This window comes from Ambystoma mexicanum, chromosome 11, assembly GCF_040938575.1.
Source record: "Ambystoma mexicanum isolate Mex_15411 chromosome 11, UKY_AmexF1_1, whole genome shotgun sequence".
NCBI lineage: Eukaryota > Metazoa > Chordata > Amphibia > Caudata > Ambystomatidae > Ambystoma > Ambystoma mexicanum.
The window spans coordinates 823,766,019-823,782,992 of NC_090934.1; the positions used below are offsets into that span (position 1 = coordinate 823,766,019).

General features: G+C 46.2%; 10 non-coding genes across 10 annotated transcripts; all 10 read right to left on the reverse strand.

The window, feature by feature from the left end:
- Nucleotides 1-763: 763 nt before the first annotated feature.
- TRNAW-CCA (transfer RNA tryptophan (anticodon CCA)) lies at nt 764-835 on the reverse strand. Its single transcript has one exon. It is a non-coding gene; the product is annotated as a tRNA-Trp (tRNA).
- A 313-nt stretch (nt 836-1,148) lies between these two features.
- On the reverse strand, nt 1,149-1,222 carry TRNAN-GUU (transfer RNA asparagine (anticodon GUU)). The gene has a single exon. It is a non-coding gene; the product is annotated as a tRNA-Asn (tRNA).
- A 1,790-nt stretch (nt 1,223-3,012) lies between these two features.
- TRNAW-CCA (transfer RNA tryptophan (anticodon CCA)) lies at nt 3,013-3,084 on the reverse strand. The gene has a single exon. It is a non-coding gene; the product is annotated as a tRNA-Trp (tRNA).
- Nucleotides 3,085-3,397: 313 nt separating this feature from the next.
- On the reverse strand, nt 3,398-3,471 carry TRNAN-GUU (transfer RNA asparagine (anticodon GUU)). The gene has a single exon. It is a non-coding gene; the product is annotated as a tRNA-Asn (tRNA).
- A 1,790-nt stretch (nt 3,472-5,261) lies between these two features.
- Nucleotides 5,262-5,333, reverse strand: TRNAW-CCA (transfer RNA tryptophan (anticodon CCA)). The gene has a single exon. It is a non-coding gene; the product is annotated as a tRNA-Trp (tRNA).
- A 2,177-nt stretch (nt 5,334-7,510) lies between these two features.
- TRNAW-CCA (transfer RNA tryptophan (anticodon CCA)) lies at nt 7,511-7,582 on the reverse strand. The gene has a single exon. It is a non-coding gene; the product is annotated as a tRNA-Trp (tRNA).
- Nucleotides 7,583-7,895: 313 nt separating this feature from the next.
- Nucleotides 7,896-7,969, reverse strand: TRNAN-GUU (transfer RNA asparagine (anticodon GUU)). The gene has a single exon. It is a non-coding gene; the product is annotated as a tRNA-Asn (tRNA).
- A 2,166-nt stretch (nt 7,970-10,135) lies between these two features.
- TRNAN-GUU (transfer RNA asparagine (anticodon GUU)) lies at nt 10,136-10,209 on the reverse strand. Its single transcript has one exon. It is a non-coding gene; the product is annotated as a tRNA-Asn (tRNA).
- A 1,790-nt stretch (nt 10,210-11,999) lies between these two features.
- TRNAY-AUA (transfer RNA tyrosine (anticodon AUA)) lies at nt 12,000-12,071 on the reverse strand. Its single transcript has one exon. It is a non-coding gene; the product is annotated as a tRNA-Tyr (tRNA).
- Nucleotides 12,072-16,869: 4,798 nt separating this feature from the next.
- TRNAN-GUU (transfer RNA asparagine (anticodon GUU)) lies at nt 16,870-16,943 on the reverse strand. The gene has a single exon. It is a non-coding gene; the product is annotated as a tRNA-Asn (tRNA).
- Between the last annotated feature and the right edge of the window lie 31 nt (nt 16,944-16,974).

Sequence of the window (16,974 nt, forward strand, 5' to 3'; positions counted from 1 at the left end):
CTAGGGACCTACGCTTTTTATTGCCAGTGGATCTTTGTGTTTCAGACAAATGTGCACGCCTCCCAGAGCCCCATGCAATGCACTTAGGGAAAGGGGGGAAGGTGCTGTGAAGCCCACTCGCTGACAATGTCTCTCTTGTCTATAATGTAACTATGAGAGAGAGAGAAATAGGCAATGCGAAAGTGAAAAAGTAAAATGGAAATGTGTCTACTGAGACCAGTATAAGGGGAAATCCTCACAATCCAGGACCGACAGTTGATTGGGAGGGCGCTTACAGTTTTCTGACACCAGACCGGTACCTGAACTCACAAACCCAAACTGCAAAGTGATGGGCATTGCCACTACACTGCCGACCCCCTTTCGGGGCCCCAGCATATATCCTTTAGTCACACCTAGAGTTCCCAGGACAGTGCAGCATTCAGCGATTACACGAAAATATTGACAGCGCTAGGAGGCCATGCAAATGGCAGAGGTATGCTTTACAAAGCCCACGTAGCGTGCACAAAACAGCACATCAGTCAGGCCCACTTGAAGAGATGGTAAAGAGGAAATACTTCTGCTGCATCCAGTAAAACATAGAGATTGGCCTGCTTTAAAGGTTGACCATGTCCTTCATGGGTGTCTGTCAATATGATACTTCCCTGCTGCAAAGCTTACATTCGAAACGCCAGAACAACTAGGCCCAGAGCACAAAGATGCAGTCAGCTTGAAATAACGAGATACTGAAGAGCAATTTTATATTTCAGAGTGGGAAAAGCAAATATGACCCCGACGTGATTTGAACACGCAACCTTCTGATCTGGAGTCAGACGCGCTACCATTGCGCCACGAGGTCCTTGCGGCAGTCCACCTGGTGTGTCTGATGACAGAATAAAGGTAGGAGACGTACATGCACCTGCAGAGCCTCATTGCTTCTTTAAGTAGACTGGCTAGGTTAGCTTCCTTCTGTGCATCAGTACACGCTGCAGCCAAACCCTTCCCATGAAGTCTTGATGTTTATGAATTGAATGGCAAGTTTTGAAAAACTAAAGCAAGCGAGAAGAATTGCTTGCAGTTTATTGGATTTTTTGGAAGTCAGCAGACGAGACCTGCGAGAGGTAAACAGAAGTTCATAGTTGGTCATGCTGAATTTTTGAGCCAAAATGCATCGTCCCTGGGTGGGCTTGAACCACCAACCTTTCGGTTAACAGCCGAACGCGCTAACCGATTGCGCCACAGAGACTCATGCAGTGCTTACACTGGGGCCTGATTGGTGTGCTGTTTGCTTATGCTTCCCAGGCAACCTGAAAATATTTCTAAAATAGCTCTATTTCCCACAGCAAATCAGGGTATCAAGCACTTCCCTACCTCCCCTAATCCACAAACACAGGGGATTTAGTAGAGGACAGAGCCCATCAACAGTGCACCAAATGTCCTCTGTGTAGGCATAACTTGCTATGAGGAGAAAGCCACAGTTGCGCACTTGTGTTAAAAGGGGACAGTAGGCTGAACCCAGAGAACACGGGAGAAATGACTCAGGTTTACTGAGTGGAACACTCTGTGTCTTTGTGCCAAAAACAGCAGCGTCTTTTCGGTTAACAGCCGAACGCGCTAACCAATTGCACCACAGAGACTCACTGGCATGTGTGTTCTGCCTTTGGCCTGATTGCATTGCTATTTTTTTCTGATTGGCAGAAAACCTGAACTTTTTTCTGAAAAAGGCATGCCTCTCTTAGCACTGCAGTGCATTAGACTGCTCCCTTGCTTCCCTGAGTCCCCAAATACACAACCACCTTGGGCACAATAGAAGACACATTCCAGCAGATTTAGCAAGAGTGCACCAAGGTTTCTATATGTAGGTACCTTGCTGAGAAGCAAGACCTGCAGTTGCATTCTTCTGTTAAAAGAGGGCAGCAGAGTGCACCAAGAGAACTTGGGGGAAGTAGCTTATGTTAACTACTTGCCATGCTCTTTATAGATCCCTCTGTTTGACTGGGTGAATTCTAATTTCTGGGGTAGAATAAGCAATTTTTGGATCTAGATGCTGTGCGCAACAGGAATGCTATATACTGCACTGTACTGCTACTGAAAAGTTTCCAATTTTACAGGATGTTCAGGTAAGCTTTGTTTCAGAAAACAACTTGCTAGAGGCCCTAGGACAGATTACTGGGACAAAGGAAGAGGGTTTGGGGATTAGCACATCTCCTATGAAAGGTACAGTCACGCCCGAGACAACTCTGAGTGCCTCCTCAAATTCTAAGAAATGCGAACTGGGGTCCTACGCCTTTTATTGCCAGTGGATCTTTGTGTTTCAGACAAATGTGCACGCCTCCCAGAGCCCCATGCAATGCACTTAGGGAAATGGGGGAAGGTGCTGTGCAACCCTCTCGCTGACAATGTCTCTCTTGTCTATAATGTATCTATGAGAGAGAGAGAAATAGGCAATGCGAGAGTGAAAAAGTAAAATGGAAATGTGTCTACTGAGACCAGTATAAGGGGAAATCCTCACAATCCAGGACCGACAGTTGATTGGGAGGGCGCTTACAGTTTTCCGACACCAGACCGGTACCTGAACTCACAAACCCAAACTGCAAAGTGATGGGCATTGCCACTAGACTGCCGACCCCCTTTCGGGGCCCCAGCATATATCCTTTAGTCACACCTAGATTTCCCAGGACAGTGCAGCATTCAGCGATTACACGAAAATATTGACAGCGCTAGGAGGCCATGCAAATGGCAGAGGTATGCTTTACAAAGCCCACGTAGCGTGCACAAAACAGCACATCAGTCAGGCCCACTTGAAGAGATGGTAAAGAGGAAATACTTCTGCTGCATCCAGTAAAACATAGAGATTGGCCTGCTTTAAAGGTTGACCATGTCCTTCATGGGTGTCTGTCAATATGATACTTCCCTGCTGCAAAGCTTACATTCGAAACGCCAGAACAACTAGGCCCAGAGCACAAAGATGCAGTCAGGTTGAAATAACGAGATACTGAAGAGCAATTTTATATTTCAGAGTGGGAAAAGCAAATATGACCCCGACGTGATTTGAACACGAAACCTTCTGATCTGGAGTCAGATGCGCTACCATTGCGCCACAAGGTCCTTGTGGCAGTCCACCTGGTGTGTCTGATGACAGAATAAAGGTAGGAGACGTACATGCACCTGCAGAGCCTCATTGCTTCTTTAAGTAGACTGGCTAGGATAGCTTCCTTCTGTGCATCAGTACACGCTGCAGCCAAACCCTTCCCATGAAGTCTTGATGTTTATGAATTGAATGGCAAGTTTTGAAAATCTAAAGCAAGCCAGAAGAATTGCTTGCAGTTTATTGGATTTTTTGGACGTCAGCACACGAGACCTGCGAGAGGTAAACAGAAGTTCATAGTTGGTCATGCTGAATTTTTGAGACAAAATGCATCGTCCCTGGGTGGGCTTGAACCACCAACCTTTCGGTTAACAGCCGAACGCGCTAACCGATTGCGCCACAGGGACTCATGCATTGCTAACACTGGGGCCTGATTGGTGTGCTGTTTGCTTATGCTCCCCAGGCAACCTGAAAATATTTCTAAAATAGCTCTATTTCCCACAGCAAATCAGGGTATCAAGCACTTCCCTACCTCCCCTAATCCACAAACACAGGGGATTTAGTAGAGGACAGAGCCCATCAACAGTGCACCAAATGTCCTCTGTGTAGGCATAACTTGCTATGAGGAGAAAGCCACAGTTGCGCACTTGTGTTAAAAGGGGACAGTAGGCTGAACCCAGAGAACACGGGAGAAATGACTCAGGTTTACTGAGTGGAACACTCTGTGTCTTTGTGCCAAAAACAGCAGCGTCTTTTCGGTTAACAGCCGAACGCGCTAACCAATTGCACCACAGAGACTCACTGGCATGTGTGTTCTGCCTTTGGCCTGATTGCATTGCTATTTTTTTCTGATTGGCAGAAAACCTGAACTTTTTTCTGAAAAAGGCATGCCTCTCTTAGCACTGCAGTGCATTAGACTGCTCCCTTGCTTCCCTGAGTCGCCAAATACACAACCACCTTGGGCACAATAGAAGACACATTCCAGCAGATTTAGCAAGAGTGCACCAAGGTTTCTATATGTAGGTACCTTTCTGAGAAGCAAGACCTGCAGTTGCATTCTTCTGTTAAAAGATGGCAGCAGAGTGCACCAAGAGAACTTGGGGGAAGTAGTTTATGTTAACTACTTGCCATGCTCTTTATAGATCCCTCTGTTTGACTGGGTGAATTCTAATTTCTGGGGTAGAGTAAGCAATTTTTGGATCTAGATGCTGTGCGCAACAGGAATGCTATATACTGCATTGTACTGCTACTGAAAAGTTACCAATTTTACAGGATGTTCAGGTAAGCTTTGTTTCAGAAAACAACTTGCTAGAGGCACTAAGACAGATTACTGGGACAAAGGAAGAGGGTTTGGGGATTAGCACATCTCCTATGAAAGGTACAGTCACGCCCGAGACAACTCTGAGTGTCACCTCAAATTCTAAGAAATGCAAACTAGGGACCTACGCTTTTTATTGCCAGTGGATCTTTGTGTTTCAGACAAATGTGCACGCCTCCCAGAGCCCCATGCAATGCACTTAGGGAAAGGGGGGAAGGTGCTGTGAAGCCCACTCGCTGACAATGTCTCTCTTGTCTATAATGTAACTATGAGAGAGAGAGAAATAGGCAATGCGAGAGTGAAAAAGTAAAATGGAAATGTGTCTACTGAGACCAGTATAAGGGGAAATCCTCACAATCCAGGACCGACAGTTGATTGGGAGGGCGCTTACAGGTTTCCGACACCAGACCGGTACCTGAACTCACAAACCCAAACTGCAAAGTGATGGGCATTGCCACTAGACTGCCGACCCCCTTTCGGGGCCCCAACATATATCCTTTAGTCACACCTAGAGTTCCCAGGACAGTGCAGCATTCAGCGATTACACGAAAATATTGACAGCGCTAGGAGGCCATGCAAATGGCAGAGGTATGCTTTACAAAGCCCATGTAGCGTGCACAAAACAGCACATCAGTCAGGCCCACTTGAAGAGATGGTAAAGAGGAAATACTTCTGCTGCATCCAGTAAAACATAGAGATTGGCCTGCTTTAAAGGTTGACCATGTCCTTCATGGGTGTCTGTCAATATGATACTTCCCTGCTGCAAAGCTTACATTCGAAACGCCAGAACAACTAGGCCCAGAGCACAAAGATGCAGTCAGGTTGAAATAACGAGATACTGAAGAGCAATTTTGTATTTCAGAGTGGGAAAAGCAAATATGACCCCGACGTGATTTGAACACACAACCTTCTGATCTGGAGTCAGACGCGCTACCATTGCGCCACGAGGTCCTTGTGGCAGTCCACCTGGTGTGTCTGATGACAGAATAAAGGTAGGAGACGTACATGCACCTGCAGAGCCTCATTGCTTCTTTAAGTAGACTGGCTAGGATAGCTTCCTTCTGTGCATCAGTACACGCTGCAGCCAAACCCTTCCCATGAAGTCTTGATGTTTATGAATTGAATGGCAAGTTTTGAAAAACTAAAGCAAGCGAGAAGAATTGCTTGCAGTTTATTGGATTTTTTGGACGTCAGCAGACGAGACCTGCGAGAGGTAAACAGAAGTTCATAGTTGGTCATGCTGAATTTTTGAGCCAAAATGCACCGTCCCTGGGTGGGCTTGAACCATCAACCTTTCGGTTAACAGCTGAACACGCTAACCGATTGCGCCACAGAGACTCATGCAGTGCTTACACTGGGGCCTGATTGGTGTGCTGTTTGCTTATGCTTCCCAGGCAACCTGAAAATATTTCTAAAATAGCTCTATTTCCCTCAGCAAATCAGGGTATCAAGCACTTCCCTACCTCCCCTAATCCACAAACACAGGGGATTTAGTAGAAGACAGAGCCCATCAACAGTGCACCAAATGTCCTCTGTATAGGCATAACTTGCTATGAGGAGAAAGCCACAGTTGCGCACTTGTGTTAAAAGGGGACAGTAGGCTGAACCCAGAGAACACGGGAGAAATGACTCAGGTTTACTGAGTGGAACACTCTGTGTCTTTGTGCCAAAAACAGCAGCGTCTTTTCGGTTAACAGCCGAACGCGCTAACCAATTGCGCCACAGAGACTCACTGGCATGTGTGTTCTGCCTTTGGCCTGATTGCATTGCTATTTTTTTCTGATTGGCAGAAAACCTGAACTTGTTTCTGAAAAAGGCATGCCTCTCTTAGCACTGCAGTGCATTAGACTGCTCCCTTGCTTCCCTGAGTCCCCAAATACACAACCACCTTGGGCACAATAGAAGACACATTCCAGCAGATTTAGCAAGAGTGCACCAAGGATTCTATATGTAGGTACCTTGCTGAGAAGCAAGACCTGCAGTTGCATTCTTCTGTTAAAAGAGGGCAGCAGAGTGCACCAAGAGAACTTGGGGGAAGTAGCTTATGTTAACTACTTGCCATGCTCTTTATAGATCCCTCTGTTTGACTGGGTGAATTCTAATTTCTGGGGTAGAGTAAGCAATTTTTGGATCTAGATGCTGTGCGCAACAGGAATGCTATATACTGCACTGTACTGCTACTGAAAAGTTACCAATTTTACAGGATGTTCAGGTAAGCTTTGTTTCAGAAAACAACTTGCTAGAGACACTAAGACAGATTACTGGGACAAAGGAAGAGGGTTTGGGGATTAGCACATCTCCTATGAAAGGTACAGTCACGCCCGAGACAACTCTGAGTGTCACCTCAAATTCTAAGAAATGCAAACTAGGGACCTACGCTTTTTATTGCCAGTGGATCTTTGTGTTTCAGACAAATGTGCACGCCTCCCAGAGCCCCTTGCAATGCACTTAGGGAAATGGGGGAAGGTGCTGTGAAGCCCTCTCGCTGACAATGTCTCTCTTGTCTATAATGTAACTATGAGAGAGAGAGAAATAGGCAATGCGAGAGTGAAAAAGTAAAATGGAAATGTGTCTACTGAGACCACTATAAGGGGAAATCCTCACAATCCAGGACCGACAGTTGATTGGGAGGGCGCTTACAGGTTTCCGACACCAGACCGGTACCTGAACTCACAAACCCAAACTGCAAAGTGATGGGCATTGCCACTAGACTGCCGACCCCCTTTCGGGGCCCCAGTATATATCCTTTAGTCACACCTAGAGTCCCCAGGACAGTGCAGCATTCAGCAATTACACGAAAATATTGACAGCGCTAGGAGGCCATGCAAATGGCAGAGGTATGCTTTACAAAGCCCACGTAGCGTGCACAAAACAGCACATCAGTCAGGCCCACTTGAAGAGATGGTAAAGAGGAAATACTTCTGCTGCATCCAGTAAAACATAGAGATTGGCCTGCTTTAAAGGTTGACCATGTCCTTCATGGGTGTCTGTCAATATGATACTTGCCTGCTGCAAAGCTTACATTCGAAACGCCAGAACAACTAGGCCCAGAGCACAAAGATGCAGTCAGGTTGAAATAACGAGATACTGAAGAGCAATTTTATATTTCAGAGTGGGAAAAGCAAATATGACCCCGACGTGATTTGAACACGCAACCTTCTGATCTGGAGTCAGACGCGCTACCATTGCGCCACGAGGTCCTTGTGGCAGTCCACCTGGTGTGTCTGATGACAGAATAAAGGTAGGAGACGTACATGCACCTGCAGAGCCTCATTGCTTCTTTAAGTAGACTGGCTAGGATAGCTTCCTTCTGTGCATCAGTACACGCTGCAGCCAAACCCTTCCCATGAAGTCTTGATGTTTATGAATTGAATGGCAAGTTTTGAAAAACTAAAGCAAGCGAGAAGAATTGCTTGCAGTTTATTGGATTTTTTGGACGTCAGCAGACGAGACCTGCGAGAGGTAAACAGAAGTTCATAGTTGGTCATGCTGAATTTTTGAGCCAAAATGCATCGTCCCTGGGTGGGCTTGAACCACCAACCTTTCGGTTAACAGCCGAACGCGCTAACCGATTGCGCCACAGAGACTCATGCAGTGCTTACACTGGGGCCTGATTGGTGTGCTGTTTGCTTATGCTTCCCAGGCAACCTGAAAATATTTCTAAAATAGCTCTATTTCCCACAGCAAATCAGGGTATCAAGCACTTCCCTACCTCCACTAATCCACTAACATAGGGGATTTAGTAGAGGACAGAGCCCATCAACAGTGCACCAAATGTCCTCTGTGTAGGCATAACTTGCTATGAGGAGAAAGCCACAGTTGCGCACTTGTGTTAAAAGGGGACAGTAGGCTGAACCGAGAGAACACGGGAGAAATGACTCAGGTTTACTGAGTGGAACACTCTGTGTCTTTGTGCCAAAAACAGCAGCGTCTTTTCGGTTAACAGCCGAACGCGCTAACCAATTGCGCCACAGAGACTCACTGGCATGTGTGTTCTGCCTTTGGCCTGATTGCATTGCTATTTTTTTCTGATTGGCAGAAAACCTGAACTTTTTTCTGAAAAAGGCATGCCTCTCTTAGCACTGCAGTGCATTAGACTGCTCCCTTGCTTCCCTGAGTCCCCAAATACACAACCACCTTGGGCACAATAGAAGACACATTCCAGCAGATTTAGCAAGAGTGCACCAAGGTTTCTATATGTAGGTACCTTGCTGAGAAGCAAGACCTGCAGTTGCATTCTTCTGTTAAAAGAGGGCAGCAGAGTGCACCAAGAGAACTTGGGGGAAGTAGCTTATGTTAACTACTTGCCATGATCTTTATAGATCCCTCTGTTTGACTGGGTGAATTCTAATTTCTGGGGTAGAATAAGCAATTTTTGGATCTAGATGCTGTGCGCAACAGGAATGCTATATACTGCACTGTACTGCTACTGAAAAGTTACCAATTTTACAGGATGTTCAGGTAAGCTTTGTTTCAGAAAACAACTTGCTAGAGGCCCTAGGACAGATTACTGGGACAAAGGAAGAGGGTTTGGGGATTAGCATATCTCCTATGAAAGGTACAGTCACGCCCGAGACAACTCTGAGTGTCACCTCAAATTCTAAGAAATGCAAACTAGGGACCTACGCTTTTTATTGCCAGTGGATCTTTGTGTTTCAGACAAATGTGCACGCCTCCCAGAGCCCCTTGCAATGCACTTAGGGAAATGGGGGAAGGTGCTGTGAAGCCCTCTCGCTGACAATGTCTCTCTTGTCTATAATGTATCTATGAGAGAGAGAGAAATAGGCAATGCGAGAGTGAAAAAGTAAAATGGAAATGTGTCTACTGAGACCAGTATAAGGGGAAATCCTCACAATCCAGGACCGACAGTTGATTGGGAGGGCGCTTACAGGTTTCCGACACCAGACCGGTACCTGAACTCACAAACCCAAACTGCAAAGTGATGGGCATTGCCACTAGACTGCCGACCCCCTTTCGGGGCCCCAACATATATCCTTTAGTCACACCTAGAGTTCCCAGGACAGTGCAGCATTCAGCGATTACACGAAAATATTGACAGCGCTAGGAGGCCATGCAAATGGCAGAGGTATGCTTTACAAAGCCCACGTAGCGTGCACAAAACAGCACATCAGTCAGGCCCACTTGAAGAGATGGTAAAGAGGAAATACTTCTGCTGCATCCAGTAAAACATAGAGATTGGCCTGCTTTAAAGGTTGACCATGTCCTTCATGGGTGTCTGTCAATATGATACTTCCCTGCTGCAAAGTTTACATTCGAAACGCCAGAACAACTAGGCCCAGAGCACAAAGATGCAGTCAGGTTGAAATAACGAGATACTGAAGAGCAATTTTATATTTCAAAGTGGGAAAAGCAAATATGACCCCGACGTGATTTGAACACGAAACCTTCTGATCTGGAGTCAGACGCACTACCATTGCGTCACGAGGTCCTTGTGGCAATCCACCTGGTGTGTCTGATGACAGAATAAAGGTAGGAGACGTACATGCACCTGCAGAGCCTCATTGCTTCTTTAAGTAGACTGGCTAGGATAACTTCCTTCTGTGCATCAGTACACGCTGCAGCCAAACCCTTCCCATGAAGTCTTGATGTTTATGAATTGAATGGCAAGTTTTGAAAAACTAAAGCAAGCGAGAAGAATTGCTTGCAGTTTATTGGACGTCAGCAGACGAGACCTGCGAGAGGTAAACAGAAGTTCATAGTTGGTCAAGCTGAATTTTTGAGCCGAAATGCATCGTCCCTGGGTGGGCTTGAACCACCAACCTTTCGGTTAACAGCCGGACGCGCTAACCGATTGCGCCACAGAGACTCATGCAGTGCTTACACTGGGGCCTGATTGGTGTGCTGTTTGCTTATGCTTCCCAGGCAACCTGAAAACATTTCTAAAATAGCTCTATTTCCCACAGCAAATCAGGGTATCAAGCACTTCCCTACCTCCCCTAGTCCACAAACACAGGGGATTTAGTAGAGGACAGAGCCCATCAACAGTGCACCAAATGTCCTCTGTGTAGGCATAACTTGCTATGAGGAGAAAGCCACAGTTGCGCACTTGTGTTAAAAGGGGACAGTAGGCTGAACCCAGAGAACACGGGAGAAATGACTCAGGATTACTAAGTGGAACACTCTGTGTCTTTGTGCCAAAAACAGCAGCGTCTTTTCGGTTAACAGCCGAACGCGCTAACCAATTGCGCCACAGAGTCTCACTGACATGTGTTTTCTGCCTTTATCCTGATTGCATTGCTATTTTTTTCTGATTGGCAGAAAACCTGAACTTTTTTCTGAAAAAGGCATGCCTCTCTTAGCACTGCAGTACATTAGACTGCTCCCTTGCTTCCCTGAGTCCCCAAATACACAACCACCTTGGGCACAATAGAAGACACATTCCAGCAGATTTAGCAAGAGTGCACCAAGGTTTCTATATGTAGGTACATTGCTGAGAAGCAAGACCTGCAGTTGCATTCTTCTGTTAAAAGAGGGCAGCAGAGTGCACCAAGAGAACTTGGGGGAAGTAGCTTATGTTAACTACTTGCCATGCTCTTTATAGATCCCTCTGTTTGACTGGGTGAATTCTAATTTCTGGGGTAGAATAAGCAATTTTTGGATCTAGATGCTGTGCGCAACAGGAATGCTATATACTGCACTGTACTGCTACTGAAAAGTTACCAATTTTACAGGATGTTCAGGTAAGCTTTGTTTCAGAAAACAACTTGCTAGAGGCCCTAGGACAGATTAGTGGGACAAAGGAAGAGGGTTTGGGGATTAGCACATCTCCTATGTAAGGTACTGTCACGCCCGAGACAACTCTGAGTGCCACCTCAAATTCTAAGAAATGCGAACTAGGGTCCTACGCTTGTTATTGCCAGTGGATCTTTGTGTTTCAGACAAATGTGCACGCCTCCCAGAGCCCCTTGCAATGCACTTAGGGAAATGGGGGAAGGTGCTGTGAAGCCCTCTCGCTGGCAATGGCTCTCTTGTCTATAATGTATCTATGAGAGAGAGAGAAATAGGCAATGCGAGAGTGAAAAAGTAAAATGGAAATGTGTCTACTGAGACCAGTATAAGGGGAAATCCTCACAATCCAGGACCGACAGTTGATTGGGAGGGCGCTTACAGGTTTCCGACACCAGACCGGTACCTGAACTCAAAAACCCAAACTGCAAAGTGATGGGCATTGCCACTAGACTGCCAACCCCCTTTCGGGGCCCCAGCATATATCCTTTAGTCACACCTAGAGTTCCCAGGACAGTGCAGCATTCAGCGATTACACGAAAATATTGACAGCGCTAGGAGGCCATGCAAATGGCAGAGGTATGCTTTACAAAGCCCACGTAGCGTGCACAAAACAGCACATCAGTCAGGCCCACTTGAAGAGATGGTAAAGAGGAAATACTTCTGCTGCATCCAGTAAAACATAGAGATTGGCCTGCTTTAAAGGTTGACCATGTCCTTCATGGGTGTCTGTCAATATGATACTTCCCTGCTGCAAAGCTTACATTCGAAACGCCAGAACAACTAGGCCCAGAGCACAAAGATGCAGTCAGGTTGAAATACCGAGATACTGAAGAGCAATTTTGTATTTCAGAGTGTGAAAAGCAAATATGACCCCGACGTGATTTGAACACGCATCCTTCTGATCTATAGTCAGATGCGCTACCATTGCGCCACGAGGTCCTTGTGGCAGTCCACCTGGTGTGTCTGATGACAGAATAAAGGTAGGAGACGTACATGCACCTGCAGAGCCTCATTGCTTCTTTAAGTAGACTGGCTAGGATAGCTTCCTTCTGTGCATCAGTACACGCTGCAGCCAAACCCTTCCCATGAAGTCTTGATGTTTATGAATTGAATGGCAAGTTTTGAAAAACTAAAGCAAGCGAGAAGAATTGCTTGCAGTTTATTGGATTTTTTGGACGTCAGCAGACGAGACCTGCGAGAGGTAAACAAAAGTTCATAGTTGGTCATGCTGAATTTTTGAGCCAAAATGCATCCTCCCTGGGTGGGCTTGAACCACCAACCTTTCGGTTAACAGCCGAACGCGCTAACCGATTGCGCCACAGAGACTCATGCAGTCCTTACACTGGGGCCTGATTGGTGTGCTGTTTGCTTATGCTTCCCAGGCAACCTGAAAATATTTCTAAAATAGCTCTATTTCCCACAGCAAATCAGGGTATCAAGCACTTCCCTACCTCCCCTAATCCACAAACACAGGGGATTTAGTAGAGGACAGAGCCCATCAACAGTGCACCAAATGTCCTCTGTGTAGGCATAACTTGCTATGAGGAGAAAGCCACAGTTGCGCACTTGTGTTAAAAGGGGACAGTAGGCTGAACCCAGAGAACACGGGAGAAATGACTCAGGTTTACTGAGTGGAACACTCTGTGTCTTTGTGCCAAAAACAGCAGCGTCTTTTCGGTTAACAGCCGAACGCGCTAACCAATTGCACCACAGAGACTCACTGGCATGTGTGTTCTGCCTTTGGCCTGATTGCATTGCTATTTTTTTCTGATTGGCAGAAAACCTGAACTTTTTTCTGAAAAAGGCATGCCTCTCTTAGCACTGCAGTGCATTAGAATGCTCCCTTGCTTCCCTGAGTCCCCAAATACACAACCACCTTGGGCACAATAGAAGACACATTCCAGCAGATTTAGCAAGAGTGCACCAAGGTTTCTATATGTAGGTACCTTGCTGAGAAGCAAGACCTGCAGTTGCATTCTTCTGTTAAAAGAGGGCAGCAGAGTGCACCAAGAGAACTTGGGGGAAGTAGCTTATGTTAACTACTTGCCATGCTCTTTATAGATCCCTCTGTTTGACTGGGTGAATTCTAATTTCTGGGGTAGAATAAGCAATTTTTGGATCTAGATGCTGTGCGCAACAGGAATGCTATATACTGCACTGTACTGCTACTGAAAAGTTACCAATTTTACAGGATGTTCAGGTAAGCTTTGTTTCAGAAAACAACTTGCTAGAGGCCCTAGGACAGATTACTGGGACAAAGGAAGAGGGTTTGGGGATTAGCACATCTCCTATGAAAGGTACAGTCACGCCCGAGACAACTCTGAGTGCCTCCTCAAATTCTAAGAAATGCGAACTGGGGTCCTACGCCTTTTATTGCCAGTGGATCTTTGTGTTTCAGACTAATGTGCACGCCTCCCAGAGCCCCATGCAATGCACTTAGGGAAATGGGGGAAGGTGCTGTGCAACCCTCTCGCTGACAATGTCTCTCTTGTCTATAATGTATCTATGAGAGAGAGAGAAATAGGCAATGCGAGAGTGAAAAAGTAAAATGGAAATGTGTCTACTGAGACCAGTATAAGGGGAAATCCTCACAATCCAGGACCGACAGTTGATTGGGAGGGCGCTTACAGTTTTCTGACACCAGACCGGTACCTGAACTCACAAACCCAACTACAAAGTGATGGGCATTGCCACTAGACTGCCGACCCCCTTTCGGGGCCCCAGCATATATCCTTTAGTCACACCTAGAGTTCCCAGGACAGTGCAGCATTCAGCGATTACACGAAAATATTGACAGCGCTAGGAGGCCATGCAAATGGCAGAGGTATGCTTTACAAAGCCCACGTAGCGTGCACAAAACAGCACATCAGTCAGGCCCACTTGAAGAGATGGTAAAGAGGAAATACTTCTGCTGCATCCAGTAAAACATAGAGATTGGCCTGCTTTAAAGGTTGACCATGTCCTTCATGGGTGTCTGTCAATATGATACTTCCCTGCTGCAAAGTTTACATTCGAAACGCCAGAACGACTAGGCCCAGAGCACAAAGATGCAGTCAGGTTGAAATAACGAGATACTGAAGAGCAATTTTATATTTCAAAGTGGGAAAAGCAAATCTGACCCCGACGTGATTTGAACACGAAACCTTCTGATCTGGAGTCAGACGCACTACCGTTGCGTCACGAGGTCCTTGTGGAAATCCACCTGGTGTGTCTGATGACAGAATAAAGGTAGGAGACGTACATGCACCTGCAGAGCCTCATTGCTTCTTTAAGTAGACTGGCTAGGATAACTTCCTTCTGTGCATCAGTACACGCTGCAGCCAAACCCTTCCCATGAAGTCTTGATGTTTATGAATTGAATGGCAAGTTTTGAAAAACTAAAGCAAGCGAGAAGAATTGCTTGCAGTTTATTGGATTTTTTGGACGTCAGCAGACGAGACCTGCGAGAGGTAAACAGAAGTTCATAGTTGGTCATGCTGAATTTTTGAGCCAAAATGCACCGTCCTGGGTGGGCTTGAACCACCAACCTTTCGATTAACAGCCGGACGCGCTAACTGATCGCGCCACAGAGACTCGTGCAGTGCTTACACTGGGGCCTGATTGGTGTGCTGTTTGCTTATGCTTCCCAGGCAACCTGAAAACATTTCTAAAATAGCTCTATTTCCCACAGCAAATCAGGGTATCAAGCACTTCCCTACCTCCCCTAATCCACAAACACAGGGGATTTAGTAGAGGACAGAGCCCATCAACAGTGCACCAAATTTCCTCTGTGTAGGCATAACTTGCTATGAGGAGAAAGCCACAGTTGCGCACTTGTGTTAAAAGGAGACAGTAGGCTGAACCCAGAGAACACGGGAGAAATGACTCAGGATTACTAAGTGGAACACTCTGTGTCTTTGTGCCAAAAACAGCAGCGTCTTTTCGGTTAACAGCCGAACGCGCTAACCAATTGCGCCACAGAGACTCACTGACATGTGTTTTCTGCCTTTATCCTGATTGCATTGCTATTTTTTTCTGATTGGCAGAAAACCTGAACTTTTTTCTGAAAAAGGAATGCCTCTCTTAGCACTGCAGTGCATTAGACTGCTCCCTTGCTTCCCTGAGTCCCCAAATGCACAACCACCTTGGGGACAATAGAAGACACATTCCAGCAGATTTAGCAAGAGTGCACCAAGGTTTCTATATGTAGGTACCTTGCTGAGAAGCAAGACCTGCAGTTGCATTCTTCTGTTAAAAGAGGGCAGCAGAGTGCACCAAGAGAACTTGGGGGAAGTAGCTTATGTTAACTACTTGCCATGCTCTTTATAGATCCCTCTGTTTGACTGGGTGAATTCTAATTTCTGGGGTAGAATAAGCAATTTTTGGATCTAGATGCTGTGCGCAACAGGAATGCTATATACTGCACTGTACTGCTACTGAAAAGTTACCAATTTTACAGGATGTTCAGGTAAGCTTTGTTTCAGAAAACAACTTGCTAGAGGCCCTAGGACAGATTACTGGGACAAAGGAAGAGGGTTTGGGGATTAGCACATCTCCTATGTAAGGTACAGTCACGCCCGAGACAACTCTGAGTGCCACCTCAAATTCTAAGAAATGCGAACTAGGGTCCTACGCTTTTTATTGCCAGTGGATCTTTGTGTTTCAGACAAATGTGCACGCCTCCCAGAGCCCCTTGCAATGCACTTAGGGAAATGGGGGAAGGTGCTGTGAAGCCCTCTCGCTGACAATGGCTCTCTTGTCTATAATGTACCTATGAGAGAGAGAGAAATAGGCAATGCGAGAGTGAAAAAGTAAAATGGAAATGTGTCTACTGAGACCAGTATAAGGGGAAATCCTCACAATCCATGACCGACAGTTGATTGGGAGGGCGCTTACAGGTTTCCGACACCAGACCGGTACCTGAACTCAAAAACCCAAACTGCAAAGTGATGGGCATTGTTACTAGACTGCCAACCCCCTTTCGGGGCCCCATCATATATCCTTTAGTCACACCTAGAGTTCCCAGGACAGTGCAGCATTCAGCGATTACACGAAAATATTGACAGCGCTAGGAGGCCATGCAAATGGCAGAGGTATGCTTTACAAAGCCCACGTAGCGTGCACAAAACAGCACATCAGTCAGGACCACTTGAAGAGATGGTAAAGAGGAAATACTTCTGCTGCATCCAGTAAAACATAGAGATTGGCCTGCTTTAAAGGTTGACCATGTCCTTCATGGGTGTCTGTCAATATGATACTTCCCTGCTGCAAAGCTTACATTCGAAACGCCAGAACAACTAGGCCCAGAGCACAAAGATGCAGTCAGGTTGAAATACCGAGATACTGAAGAGCAATTTTGTATTTCAGAGTGGGAAAAGCAAACATTATCCCGACGTGATTTGAACACGCAACCTTCCGATCTGGAGTCAGACGCGCTACCATTGCGCCACGAGGTCCTTTGCAGTCCACCTGGTGTGTCTGATGACAGAATAAAGGTAGGAGACGTACATGCACCTGCAGAGCCTCATTGCTTCTTTAAGTAGACTGGCTAGGATAGCTTCCTTCTGTGCATCAGTACACGCTGCAGCCAAACCCTTCCCATGAAGTCTTGATGTTTATGAATTGAATGGCAAGTTTTGAAAAACTAAAGCAAGCGAGAAGAATTGCTTGCAGTTTATTGGACGTCAGCAGACGAGACCTGCGAGAGGTAAACAGAAGTTCATAGTTGGTCAAGCTGAATTTTTGAGCCGAAATGCATCGTCCCTGGGTGGGCTTGAACCACCAACCTTTCGGTTAACAGCCGGACGCGCTAACCGATTGCGCCACAGAGACTCATGCAGTGCTTATACTGGGGCCTGATTGG